General features: G+C 43.7%; 1 pseudogene; it reads left to right on the top strand.

Moving 5' to 3' along the window:
- LOC133362195 (uncharacterized) overlaps nt 1-13,616 on the top strand; it is a 426,135-nt pseudogene that overhangs the window by 195,828 nt on the left and 216,691 nt on the right.

Genomic DNA, 13,616 nt, shown 5'->3' with positions numbered 1-13,616 from the left:
TGGCCAGCACCACGCCCGACCGCCTTTGTCTCCCCAGTGGCAATGTTTACACACCGCACCAGGTACTCATACACTTTTATTGATAATCGAAATGGTATCGCTTGTAAGCGTGTGTGAGCAATGTCTTTCTCCAACTTTAGCTCAACAAGACCACTTAACAACGAGAGTAAAATTACGAATTGAAACACCTCACAACCAATGCGCATCACACCACATCAACAAGTAATCCTATAGGACTACGAAGCACCACCTTAACGTGACAACGTTTGTAATAAACAAGACAGCACGCTCACATCATTTGCTGTGCAATAATTACAACACATGCCACCTTCTAGCATAAACACCAGCCATTGCAGCAGGGAACTGTAGCCATGTGTATGTACATGGTTGTGTACTTCTCTGTGGGTACATTCGTGAGCATGTGCACTCGTGTGTGTATTTACACTCGTTCATGGACACGTGTGGGTCTGTACACGTGTGTATGTACAATCGTGTGTGCTCGCAAATTTGTGTGTGTTGAAACGCAATCCCTGAGCATGCACTCTGCTGTATACGTGCACATGTGTTTATGTACATTGCTGTGTGCAATTACACTGTGCATGTATCTACACCCCGATGCATTTACACTCATTTGTGCATCTATACATATGTGTTGTATGTATAGATGCACAAATGGGTGTACGCACTCGTGTATGCATGTGCACCCGTGTGTTTATGTACAAAGCGGTGTGTATGCACATTCGTGCATTTTCCTACAGCACTGTGTATGTCCACTCGTGTGTGGGTGTGTGTACCCGTGTAAGTATGTGTAGTGGAACACACAACTTATTTTCATATTGTGTCGTACAAAGAATTGAGGGGCAACGTGGTGATGAATGCGGCACCACAACAGGGAACTACAGGGATGAGACTCCCCGCTCGTGGTGCTAAATTAATGAAAACAGCGCCACTGAGCAGACAGAGCCCCGCCCCTACAGCTCGTGCGTGTGACGTCATGAGTGTGACGTCATGAGTGTGATCAGCGGACAGCCACGATGCTGCCAGGTGAGGGTCAACTTGTGTGCTGGAGATGCTTCACCTGAAACTCGCCTCCACACGTGTTCGCTATGAACATTGTAGCAATAAGGGACGATTAGTCATCTTTAACATGTCAGGTCGTTATTGTTCTGCAAGTAAATTAACCTTCTTGGTTCTTTCGGTAAAGTCAGGTAGAAGGGCAATAATAAAATAATAATAAAAACATAATAATTTAATAAAGTTATTTTATTCAGTTTTAAAATTAATATTTTATTATTTAATTAAAATAAAACAAGCGTCGTGGTGACGTCACCGCCACTTAGTGGCGAATGGCGGTTATTGTTGTTGTTGTTGATGCAGGGAAAGAAGAGGAAGCGAGGGGGCCTTGCTCGCGTGGCGAGAGCGATCACCTCACTCCTCCGCCGCGTGCTGCTTTGTGGTGGCATGTCCACCACACAGTAGGGGTGGTTGTTGTGGTCGTGGATCGCTGCCAACCATGACCACTATCACCAGACTACCCACCCACCCCGTGACACATCCCAGGCACACACCCACACACCCCGTGATACACGTCACACACACACACCACATGGTTCCCCCCCGGAGAGACGGTGCCACTGGGACCACAGCTGTGGAAGGAATCTGAGCAGCAGATGCCAAGACTACAGTGGAGAACGACTGCTATCAAGACACCTCACACAACAAACACACACGGGACTAGCCAAAAAAAACTAGCCGGCCCCATCTTGGACTAATAGGTGCAAGTTAATACTGTTCTGAACCTGTTTAATAAACATATTTAAGAACACTCGTGTTGAGCATGGCGCTTTTAGCAAACGAGTGTGTTTTGTTATCATTTCTGTCATGAACTTTGAATAATCATCTGAATGGTTTAGCTTGAAAGCGTGGTTCATAATAACGTTACGCAAAAAAAACAATCGTCATCTTTTAGTCTGTAACTTACGACCTTCGGTGTGTATATACACCTGTGTGCATGTGTTCAATATTTTGCCCGTGTTTAAAATTTGCGACGAGTTTTTTTTTGATACAGCTGTCTTGGCTGTGATGGTACCACCTGAAGACGGAAGCTTGTGTTGCCTCTGAAACGTCGTGATTTTTATTTTATTTTACTTTTTAATGTGTTTTACCTACGTGACCTTACCGAAAAAACCTAAGAATACGAGTTGTTTTGCTAATTTCATTGACTATTGAGGTGTTACCAGCCCCTCGCACCCGTCCAAAGACCTCGTGGGACGCTGTGGTGGCTACGAGCCTTACCTCCGGGACATTGCTCACATCCACCACAGCGTTACCGTCCAACACCGTCAATGAACGAAGGGGGTTGTTTTTGCAAAACTTTACTCGTGGCAGGAGATTGACAAACAACAGAGAGTGCCTCCTTCTGATAAACAAAAAAACGAATGAAGGGGGCGTGGGAGCGTGGCGTAAGGTGTGGAAAGCTGTAAGTCACAGGTATCAATCGAATTGGGTCAATGACACCAGCACACAAATGGTGGGGTCGTTTGGAATGGTGTTGCATTGATGAAAGATGAAGTTTTCCGACGTTGAATTTCATGAACTTTACATTCAATTGTTATTTTTGGAATTTCCAATCTGCATATCTAGCAATTAGCTTCGTTAATCTGGCTATTGAGCTTAAGTCTGAATGCATATGTGCATCTCACCACATAATTCGCGTTCATTTGCTCATATTCACTCTGCAATGTGTGTACACGTGTATATTTACACTTGTTTTTGTGGATATGTACATGCGTGTATGTGTGTATAGGTATGTACACTAATTTGTTCGCACATTTATTTGTGATGTCAAACGCAATCCCTGTGTACGTACACTGCTGTGTATGTATACTCGTGTGTGTATGCGCACTCGTGTATGCATGTGCATCCGTGTGTGTATGTACAAAGCTGTGTGTATGCACATTCGTGTATGTATCTACAGCTCTGTGTATGTCCACTCGTGTGTGGGTGCGTGTACAAGGGAGTGTATGTGTGTACTCGTGTGTTATTGTTATAATATTGTGTCGTACCAAGAATTGAGGGGCAACGTGGTGATGAATGCGGCACCACAACAGGGAACTACAGGGATGAGACTCCCCGCTCGTGGTGCTAAATTATTGAAAACAGCGCCACTGAGCGGACAGAGCCCCGCCCCTACAGCTCGTGCGTGTGACGTCATGAGTGTGACGTCAAGAGTGTGACGTCATGAGTGTGACGTCATGAGTGTGACGTCATGAGTGTGACGTCATGAGTGCGACGTCATGAGTGCGACGTCATGAGTGCGAATTCATGAGTGCGACGTCATGGGTGTGATAATAAAATAATTTTAGGAAGTAATTTGATTCAGATTTAAATGTATTATTTAATTATTTTATTTAAATAAAACATAATAATATTATTTTAGAAATGTTTTTTTTATTTTCATTATTTTATTATTTTCCTTCTTCAATAAGGGACGATTAGTCATCTTTCGCATGTCAGGTCTTTGTGACGTCATGAGTGTGACGTCATGAGTGTGATCAGCGGACAGCCACGATGCTGCCAGGTGAGGGTCAACTTGTGTGCTGGAGATGCTTCACCTGAAACTCGCCTCCACACGTGTTCGCTATGAACATTGTAGCAATAAGGGACGATTAGTCATCTTAAACATGTCAGGTCTTTATTGTTCTGCAAGAAAATTAAAGTTAAAACTCGTAGAAACACATGCACACTCGTGTGTGATTGCACACCGCTGTATAGACAGTCGTGTTTATAAGCACACTTGTGTGTGTATGTCTACTCGTCCGTGTTTTTCTAAGGAAGGATATGGTTGAAATAACGTACGATCAGTCATTTTTAAAAACAATTCGGGTCTTTATTAATCTGCAAGAAAATTCACGTTAACACTCGTATTGAAATCTTTATTAATACGCTTGCTCAAACAGGAAGGAACTAGGCAAATTATTTCCCAATTTCAACAGTTAAAACATATTCTTTAAATCTAACACGTAAACGTCGATTTCCCCATTGACGTCCTTTTCGACTGAAGCCATTCGTCCAGAAGTCCAAGCCATCAAACACTAGAACAACGAACGTGCAATCCACGCACACTCTGAAACCTATACTTTAAGTTATTTATTTATTACACAATGATAAAAAAATTAAAGAACATGTTTAAAATATTGAGCAAAGTTGTGATCACAGTATTTCTCCAACTTTAGATCAACAAAACCACTTAACCACGAGAGTAAAATTAGAAATTGAACCACCACACAACCACTGCGCTTCACAACACATCAACAAGTAGTCCGATAGGACTACAAAGCACCACCTTAACGTGACGAAGTCTAGAATAAACTTTAACACGCAATTAGCTGTGAGAGGATGACATGGCACCTTCTACCATAAACACCGCACATTTACCAGTCCCGATGATACAACCACCAGACGAAGCAACGCATCTATAGAAGTATAACATTGTTGTCATCCTGAAATAAGTGAACACTTCTGGAAATTAAAAGGAATACGTTCATCTGAACACATTATAGAGCATTCACAACATCACTCTAGCTTGGAGTACTGGAAATCACTGAAAAAATATATCTAAGAGACACGAATATACACAGGGCAACAGTTAACAGATGTACTCAATACGTCTTCAGCCACTCCACTACATCCAGCCATCTCTCCGGATCCAACTTCATGGGGTCGAAAGAGGAATTGTCGTCAGCGCTGATTACATCCACTACATCTCGCCATCTTTCAGGATCCACCTGCATAGGTTCGAAAGATGCATTTTTTCAGGACTCATTGCAGCACTTTGAATTCTACATTTTGATTTCACTTCCCTATCATTGCGGATCTTCTGGTGCTTGTTTCGGGGTGATGGCCGTGAACATGTCCTCTCCCTCGTAGAGCAATGAAATGGCTTCTAGCCCGAGTGTGTTTTCTTGTGACTGAAGATTTTATTTCCGTAAAAATGCCTTCCCGCACACAGCGCAATTGAATGGCTTCTCGTTCGTGTGTGTTTTCTGGTGTCTCTTTAGATGTGATTTTTCCGCAAATGCCTTCCCACAAACAGAGCAACTGAATGGCTTCTCACCCGAGTGTGTTTTCTGGTGTCTGTTAAGATGTGATTTATGTGAAAATGCCTTCCCACACGCAGAGCATTTGAATGGCTTCTCGCCCGTGTGTGTCTTCTGGTGATCGTTAAGATTCGATTTCCGTGAAAATGCCTTCCCACACACAGAGCAATTGAACGGCTTCTCGCCCGCGTGTATTTTATGGTGTCTGTTAAGATGGGATTTCCGTGAAAATGCCTTCCCACACACAGAGCAACTGAACGGCTTCTCGCCCGCGTGTGTTTTATGGTGTCTGTTAAGATGGGATTTCCGTGAAAATGCCTTCCCACACACAGAGCAATTGAACGGCTTCTCGCCCGTGTGTGCGTGGCGATGTGGATAGTTTATCTGCTCCATGTGACTGATTCTTCAGAGCAGAGTAACAGTCGCGGGTGTTGTTGAGAGTTAAAGGCACCCTCTAAGCTGCGTGGATGTCTGTCTCAAATCGCCAAAAAGCAAACTCTCACTAACGTCTAACCGACACACAGTAACGTCTCGTAAGTCGGGCTACACGCGACTACCAGTTGTATCCACTAACGAAGACACTTACTTGTTGATGCACGGCGTGTCGATGTCCCTGTAACCCGTCTGAAGAGATCGCCACGAACTCTCCCAGTCGCCAGGCAATCGAGCTCGCCAGGCTGGGTCTCGCAGGAGAAGGGTAATCTGCAGAGCGAAGAGTTGCGCGTCTATCCTCAGTGAAATCCCTCTCGAAATGGTCTTGAGGTCTGATTTTAAGCCCCTTATAACTCCCCTCTAGCATTCAATTCCTTTGTTCTCGTCTTGGATTATCATCGACTTTGCATTCAATTGTTAATTTCTACATTAACAATCCGCATATGTAGCAACATAGCTTAGCTAATCCGGCCATTGCAATTTAACCTTAATACATATGCATATCTCACTGCATAATTGTATGCTTCCGTTTAAATAAAGATATACATATCCATGCATAATTTCGTGCTTCGTGATAATTTGCCAATATTCACCCGACAATGTCCTCTAAACTGCAGGGATTCATCCTCATGGTTCTTTCGGTAAAGTCACGTAGAAGGGAAGAAATAAAATAATAAAAATAAAACATAATAAAATAATTCTCACGATGGAAGAGATGGAGGACGAGACAAAGGAGGAGGTGGAGGAGGTGCAGGTGGTGGAGGTGGTGATGCAGGCTCGTGAAGGACGCTACTGGGCAGTTGGAGGCAGTCGCCCTCCAACAACAACGGAGGGCGGAGGAGCGACGCTCACAACAACGAGCGGAGCGCCGGGTGGCTAAAGCACAGCAAGTTGGTACAGTAGGGGGCACAGGTGGTGCATCAGCCAGTCATCTCGGTCATCTCGGTCAGTCGACCCGTGGCACCTGCTGGGTCTGCCCCGTGACCTCCTGCCAGCGGGCGTTCGACACTTCACGTGGTAGCCTCAAGGTGCACTTGGCCTGGCACAAGCGTCGTGGTGACGTCACCGCCACTTAGTGGCGAATGGCGGTTATTGTTGTTGTTGATGCAGGGAAAAAAGAGGAAGCGAGGGGGCCTTGCTCGCGTGGCGAGAGCGATCACCTCACTCCTCCGCCGCGTGCTGCTTTGTGGTGGCATGTCCACCACACAGTAGGGGTGGTTGTTGTGGTCGTGGATCGCTGCCAACCATGACCACTATCACCAGACTACCCACCCACCCCGTGACACATCCCAGGCACACACCCACACTCCCCGTGATACACGTCACACACACACACCACATGGTTCCCCGGAGAGACGGTGCCACTGGGACCACAGCTGTGGAAGGAATCTGAGCAGCAGATGCCAGGACTACAGTGGAGAGCGACTGCTATCAAGACACCTCACACAACAAACACACACGGGACTAGCCAAAAAAAACTAGCCGGCCCCATCTTGGACTAATAGGTGCAAGTTAATACTGTTCTGAACCTGTTTAATAAACATATTTAAGGACACTCGTGTTGAGCATGGTGCTTTTAGCAAACGAGTGTGTTTTGTTATAATTTCTGTCATGAACTTTGAATAATCATCTGAATGGTTTAGCTTGAAAGCGTGGTTCATAATAACGTTACGCAAAAAAAACAATCGTCATCTTTTAGTCTGTAACTTACGACCTTCGGTGTGTATATACACCTGTGTGCATGTGTTCAATATTTTGCCCGTGTTTAAAATTTGCGACGAGTTTTTTTTTTGATACAGCTGTCTTGGCTGTGATGGTACCACCTGAAGACGGAAGCTTGTGTTGCCTCTGAAACGTCGTGATTTTTATTTTATTTTACTTTTTAATGTGTTTTACCTACGTGACCTTACCGAAAAAACCTAAGAATACGAGTTGTTTTGCTAATTTCATTGACTATTGAGGTGTTACCAGCCCCTCGCACCCGTCCAAAGACCTCGTGGGACGCTGTGGTGGCTACGAGCCTTACCTCCGGGACATTGCTCACATCCACCACAGCGTTACCGTCCAACACCGTCAATGAACGAAGGGGGTTGTTTTTGCAAAACTTTACTCGTGGCAGGAGATTGACAAACAACAGAGAGTGCCTCCTTCTGATAAACAAAAAAACGAATGAAGGGGGCGTGGGAGCGTGGCGTAAGGTGTGGAAAGCTGTAAGTCACAGGTATCAATCGAATTGGGTCAATGACACCAGCACACAAATGGTGGGGTCGTTTGGAATGGTGTTGCATTGATGAAAGATGAAGTTTTCCGACGTTGAATTTCATGAACTTTACATTCAATTGTTATTTTTGGAATTTCCAATCTGCATATCTAGCAATTAGCTTCGTTAATCTGGCTATTGAGCTTAAGTCTGAATGCATATGTGCATCTCACCACATAATTCGCGTTCATTTGCTCATATTCACTCTGCAATGTGTGTACACGTGTATATTTACACTTGTTTTTGTGGATATGTACATGCGTGTATGTGTGTATAGGTATGTACACTAATTTGTTCGCACATTTATTTGTGATGTCAAACGCAATCCCTGTGTACGTACACTGCTGTGTATGTATACTCGTGTGTGTATGCGCACTCGTGTATGCATGTGCATCCGTGTGTGTATGTACAAAGCTGTGTGTATGCACATTCGTGTATGTATCTACAGCTCTGTGTATGTCCACTCGTGTGTGGGTGCGTGTACAAGGGAGTGTATGTGTGTACTCGTGTGTTATTGTTATAATATTGTGTCGTACCAAGAATTGAGGGGCAACGTGGTAATGAATGCGGTACCACAACAGGGAACTGTAGCCATGTGTATGTACATGGGTGTGTACTGCTGTGCGTGTACATTCGTGTGTGTATTTACACTCGTTCATGGACACGTGTGGGTCTGTACACGTGTGTGTATGTATGTACAATCGTGCGTGCTCGCACATTTGTGTGTGTATTGCCCCTACAGTCTGTTAAGGCTATACGGGGGATCTTTATCTTTGTGTGTACAAAGCGGGGTGGATGCACATTCGTGCATTTTTCTACACCGCTGTGTATGTCCACTTATGTGTACAAGGGAGTGTATATGTGTACCCGTGTAAGTATGTGTAGTGGAACACACAACTTATTTTCATATCGTGTCGTACAAATAATTGAGGGGCAACGTGGTGTTGAATGCGGCACCACAACAGGGAACTACAGGGATGAGACTCCCCGCTCGTGGTGCTAAATTAATGAAAACAGCGCCACTGAGCGGACAGAGCCCCGCCCCTACAGCTCGTGCGTGTGACGTCATGAGTGTGACGTCATGAGTGTGATCAGCTGACAGCCACGATGCTGCCAGGTGAGGGTCAACTTGTGTGCTGGAGATGCTTCACCTGAAACTCGCCTCCACACGTGTTCGCTATGAACATTGTAGCAATAAGGGACGATTAGTCATCTTAAACATGTCAGGTCTTTATTGTTCTGCAAGAAAATTAAAGTTAAAACTCGTAGAAACACATGCACACTCGTGTGTGATTGCACACCGCTGTATAGACAGTCGTGTTTATAAGCACACTTGTGTGTGTATGTCTACTCGTCCGTGTTTTTTCAAGGAAGGATATGGTTGAAATAACGTACAATCAGTCATCTTTAAAAACAATATAGGTCTTTATTAATCTGCAAGAAAATTCACGTTAATACTCGTATTGAAATCTTTATTAAAACGCATGCTCAAACAGGAAGGAACTAGGCAAATTATTTCCCAATTTCAACAGTTAAAACATATTCTTAAAATTCAACACGTGAACGTCGATTTCCCCATTGACGTTCTTTTCGACTGAAGCCATTCGTCCAGAAGTCCAAGCCATCAAACACTAGAACAACGAACGTGCAATCCACGCACACTCTGAAACCTATACTTTAAGTTATTTATTTATTACACAATGATAAAAAAATTTAAGAACATGTTTAAAATATTGAGCAAAGTTGTGATCACAGTATTTCTCCAACTTTAGCTCAACAAAACCACTTAACCACGAGAGTAAAATTAGAAATTGAACCACCACACAACCACTGCGCTTCACAACACATCAACAAGTAGTCCGATAGGACTACAAAGCACCACCTTAACGTGACGAAGTCTAGAATAAACTTTAACACGCAATTAGCTGTGAGAAGATGACATGGCACCTTCTACCATAAACACCACACGTTTACCAGTCCCGATGATACAACCACCAGACGAAGCAACGCATCTATAGAAGTATAACATTGTTGTCATCCTGAAGTAAGTGAACACTTCTGTAACTTAAAAGGAATACGTTCATCTGAACACATTATAGAGCATTCACAACATCACTCTAGCTCGGAGTACTGGAAATCACTGAAAAAATATATCTAAGAGACACGAATATACACAGGGCAACAGTTAACAGATGTACTCAATACGTTTGAGTCTTCAGCCACTCCACTACATCCAGCCATCTCTTCATATCCAACTTCATGGGGTCGAAAGTGGAATTTCCTTTAGAACTCATTGCATCACTTTCGAATTCAGCTTTTTATTCCTGATGACTTGTGAAGTGTTTTCTAACCGTGAAAATGCTTCAAACACACAAAGCAATCAAACATATTTGTTCAAATGATCACACTAGCTTGGAGTACTGATGCAAATCACTGATTAAAAAAGAGTTGTACGTTATTAATTGATCTTACCGAGATACAAACATGAACGTTCCAGGAATTCAACAGATAAAAGAGGTGCTCAAAACTTTGATTTTCCAGCCACTCCAGCAGCCATTTTTGAGTATCCAACTGCATGGCGTCGAAAGTGGAATTGTCTTCAGCGCTGATTACATCCACTACATCTAGCCATCTCTCAGGATCCAACTGCATGGGGTCGAAAGAGGAATTGTTGTCAGGACTCATGACATCCACTACATCTAGGCATCTCTCAGGATCCACCTGCCTCGGTTCAAAAGATGAATTTTTTTCAGGACTCATTGCAGTACTTTGCATCTTACTTTTTGATATCACTTCATCATAATTGCGCATCTTCTGAGGCTTGTTTTGGAGTGATGGCCGTGAACATGTCTTCTCCATCGGAGAGCAAATGAATGGCTTTTCCCCCGAGTGTGTTTTCTGGTGATTGTGTAGAATTGTTTTCCGTGAAAATGACTTCCCACACACAGTGCATTTGAATGGCTTCTCGCCCGTGTGTGTTTTCTGGTGAGTGTTAAGATTGGATTTCTGTGAAAATGTCTTCCCACAAACAGAGCACTTGAATGGCTTTTCGCCCGTGTGTGTCTTCTGGTGCCTGTGAAGATATGACTTCCATGAAAATGCCTTCAAACAAACAGAGCAATTGAACGGCTTCTGGCCCGTGTGTGCGTGGCGTTGTGGAGAGTGTATCTGCTCCATGTGACTGATTCTTCAGAGCAGAGTAACAGTCGCGGGTGTTGTTGAGAGTTAAAGGCACTCTCTAAGCTGCGTGGATATCTGGCTCAAATCGCCAAAATGCAAACTCTCACTAACGTCTAACCGACACACAGTAACGTCTCGTAAGTCGGGCTACACGTGACTACCAGTTTTATCCACTAACGAAGACACTTACTTGTTGATGCACGGCGTGTCGATGTCCCTGTAACCCTTCTGAAGAGATCGCCACGAACTCTCCCAGTCGCCACGCAATCGGGCTCGCCAGACTGGGTCTCGCAAGAGAAGGGTAATCTGCAGAGCGAGGAGTTGCGCGTCTATCCTCGGCGAAATCCCTCTCGAAATGGTCTTGAGGTCTGATTTTAAGCCCCTTATAACTCCCCTCTAGCATTCAAATTCTTTGTTCTCGTCTTGGATTATCATAGACTTTGCATTCAATTGTTAATTTTTACATTAACAATCCGCATATGTAACAACATAGCATAGCTAATCCAGCTATTGTAATTTAACCTTAATACATATGTATATCTCACTGCATAATTGTACGCTTTCGTTTAAATAAAGATCTACATATTACATGCTTAATTCCGTGCTTCGTGTTAATTTGCCAATATTCACCCGACAATGTCCTTTAAACTGCAGGGATTCATCTTCATGGTTCTTTCGGTAAAGGCACGTAGAAGGGAAGTAATAAAATAATAAAAATACAACATAATAAAATAATTCTCACGACGGAAGAGATGGAGGACGAGACAAAGGAGGAGGTGGAGGAGGTGCAGGTGGTGGAGGTGGTGATGCAGGCTCGTGAAGGACGCTACTGGGCAGTTGGAGGCAGTCGCCCTCCAACAACAACGGAGGGCGGAGGAGCGACGCTCACAACAACGAGCGGAGCGCCGGGTGGCTAAAGCACAGCAAGTTGGTACAGTAGGGGGCACAGGTGGTGCATCAGCCAGTCATCTCGGTAATCTCGGTCAGTCGACCCGTGGCACCTGCTGGGTCTGCCCCGTGACCTCCTGCCAGCGGGCGTTCGACACTTCACGTGGTAGCCTCAAGGTGCACTTGGCCTGGCACAAGCGTCGTGGTGACGTCACCGCCACTTAGTGGCGAATGGCGGTTATTGTTGTTGTTGTTGATGCAGGGAAAGAAGAGGAAGCGAGGGGGCCTTGCTCGCGTGGCGAGAGCGATCACCTCACTCCTCCGCCGCGTGCTGCTTTGTGGTGGCATGTCCACCACACAGTAGGGGTGGTTGTTGTGGTCGTGGATCGCTGCCAACCATGACCACTATCACCAGACTACCCACCCACCCCGTGACACATCCCAGGCACACACCCACACACCCCGTGATACACGTCACACACACACACCACATGGTTCCCCCCCGGAGAGACGGTGCCACTGGGACCACAGCTGTGGAAGGAATCTGAGCAGCAGATGCCAGGACTACAGTGGAGAACGACTGCTATCAAGACACCTCACACAACAAACACACACGGGACTAGCCAAAAAAAAGGGTAAACTTGTGTGCTGGAGATGCTTCACCTGAAACTCGCCTCCACACGTGTTCGCTATGAACATTGTAGCAATAAGGGACGATTAGTCATCTTTAACATGTCAGGTTTTTATTGTTCTGCAAGTAAATTAACCTTCTTGGTTCTTTCGGTAAAGTCACGAAGAAGGGAAATAATAAAAAAATAAAACATAATACAATTATTTTATTATGTTTTGTTTTCTTCTTCACCTTCTTGGTTCTTTCGGTAAAAGTCACGTAATAATAAAATATAATAAAATAATTTTAGGAAGTAATTTTATTTTGTTTAAAATTTATTATTTTATTATTTGATTAAAATAAAAGATAATAAAATTATTTTATTTCAAAAAATTGTTTTAATTTTATTATTTTATTATTTCCCTTCTTCAATAAGGGACGATTTGTCATCTTTAACATGTCAGGTCTTTATTGTTCTGCAAGTAAATAAAAGCTAAAACTCGTAGAAACACATGCACACTCGTGTGTGAATGCACACCGCTGTATAGACAGTCGTGTTTATAAGCACACTCGTGTGTGTATGTCTACTCGTCCGTGTTTTTTAAAGGAATGATATGGTTGAAATAACGTACGATCAGTAATCTTTAAAAACAATTCAGGTCTTTATTAATCTGCAAGAAAATTCATGTTAATACTCGTATTGAAATCTTTATTAAAACGCATGCTCAAACAGGAAGGGACTAGGCAAATTATTTACCAATAGGAATTCAACAGTTAAAACATATTCTTAAAATCTAACACGTAAACGTCGATTTCCCCATTGACGTCCTTTTCGACTGAAGCCATTCGCTCAGAAGTCCAAGCCATCAAACACTAGAACAACGAACGTGCAATCCACGCACACTCTGAAACTAATTATTTTAAGTTATTTTATTTATTACACAATAAAAAAAAATTCAGAACATGTTTAAAATATTCATGTGGTCAAGTTGTGATCATAATATTTCTCCACCTTTAGCTCTACAAAACCACTTAACCACGAGAGTAAAATTAGAAATTGAACCACCACACAACCACTGCGCTTCACAACACATCAACAAGTAGTCCGATAGGACTACGAAGCACCACCTTAACGTGACGAAGTCTA

This window comes from Lethenteron reissneri, unplaced genomic scaffold (genome assembly GCF_015708825.2).
Source record: "Lethenteron reissneri isolate LAM-NWPU_2019-01 unplaced genomic scaffold, ASM1570882v1 scaffold_140, whole genome shotgun sequence".
Taxonomy (NCBI): Eukaryota; Metazoa; Chordata; class Hyperoartia; order Petromyzontiformes; family Petromyzontidae; genus Lethenteron; species Lethenteron reissneri.
This window is presented reverse-complemented; position numbering and strand designations above follow the sequence as displayed.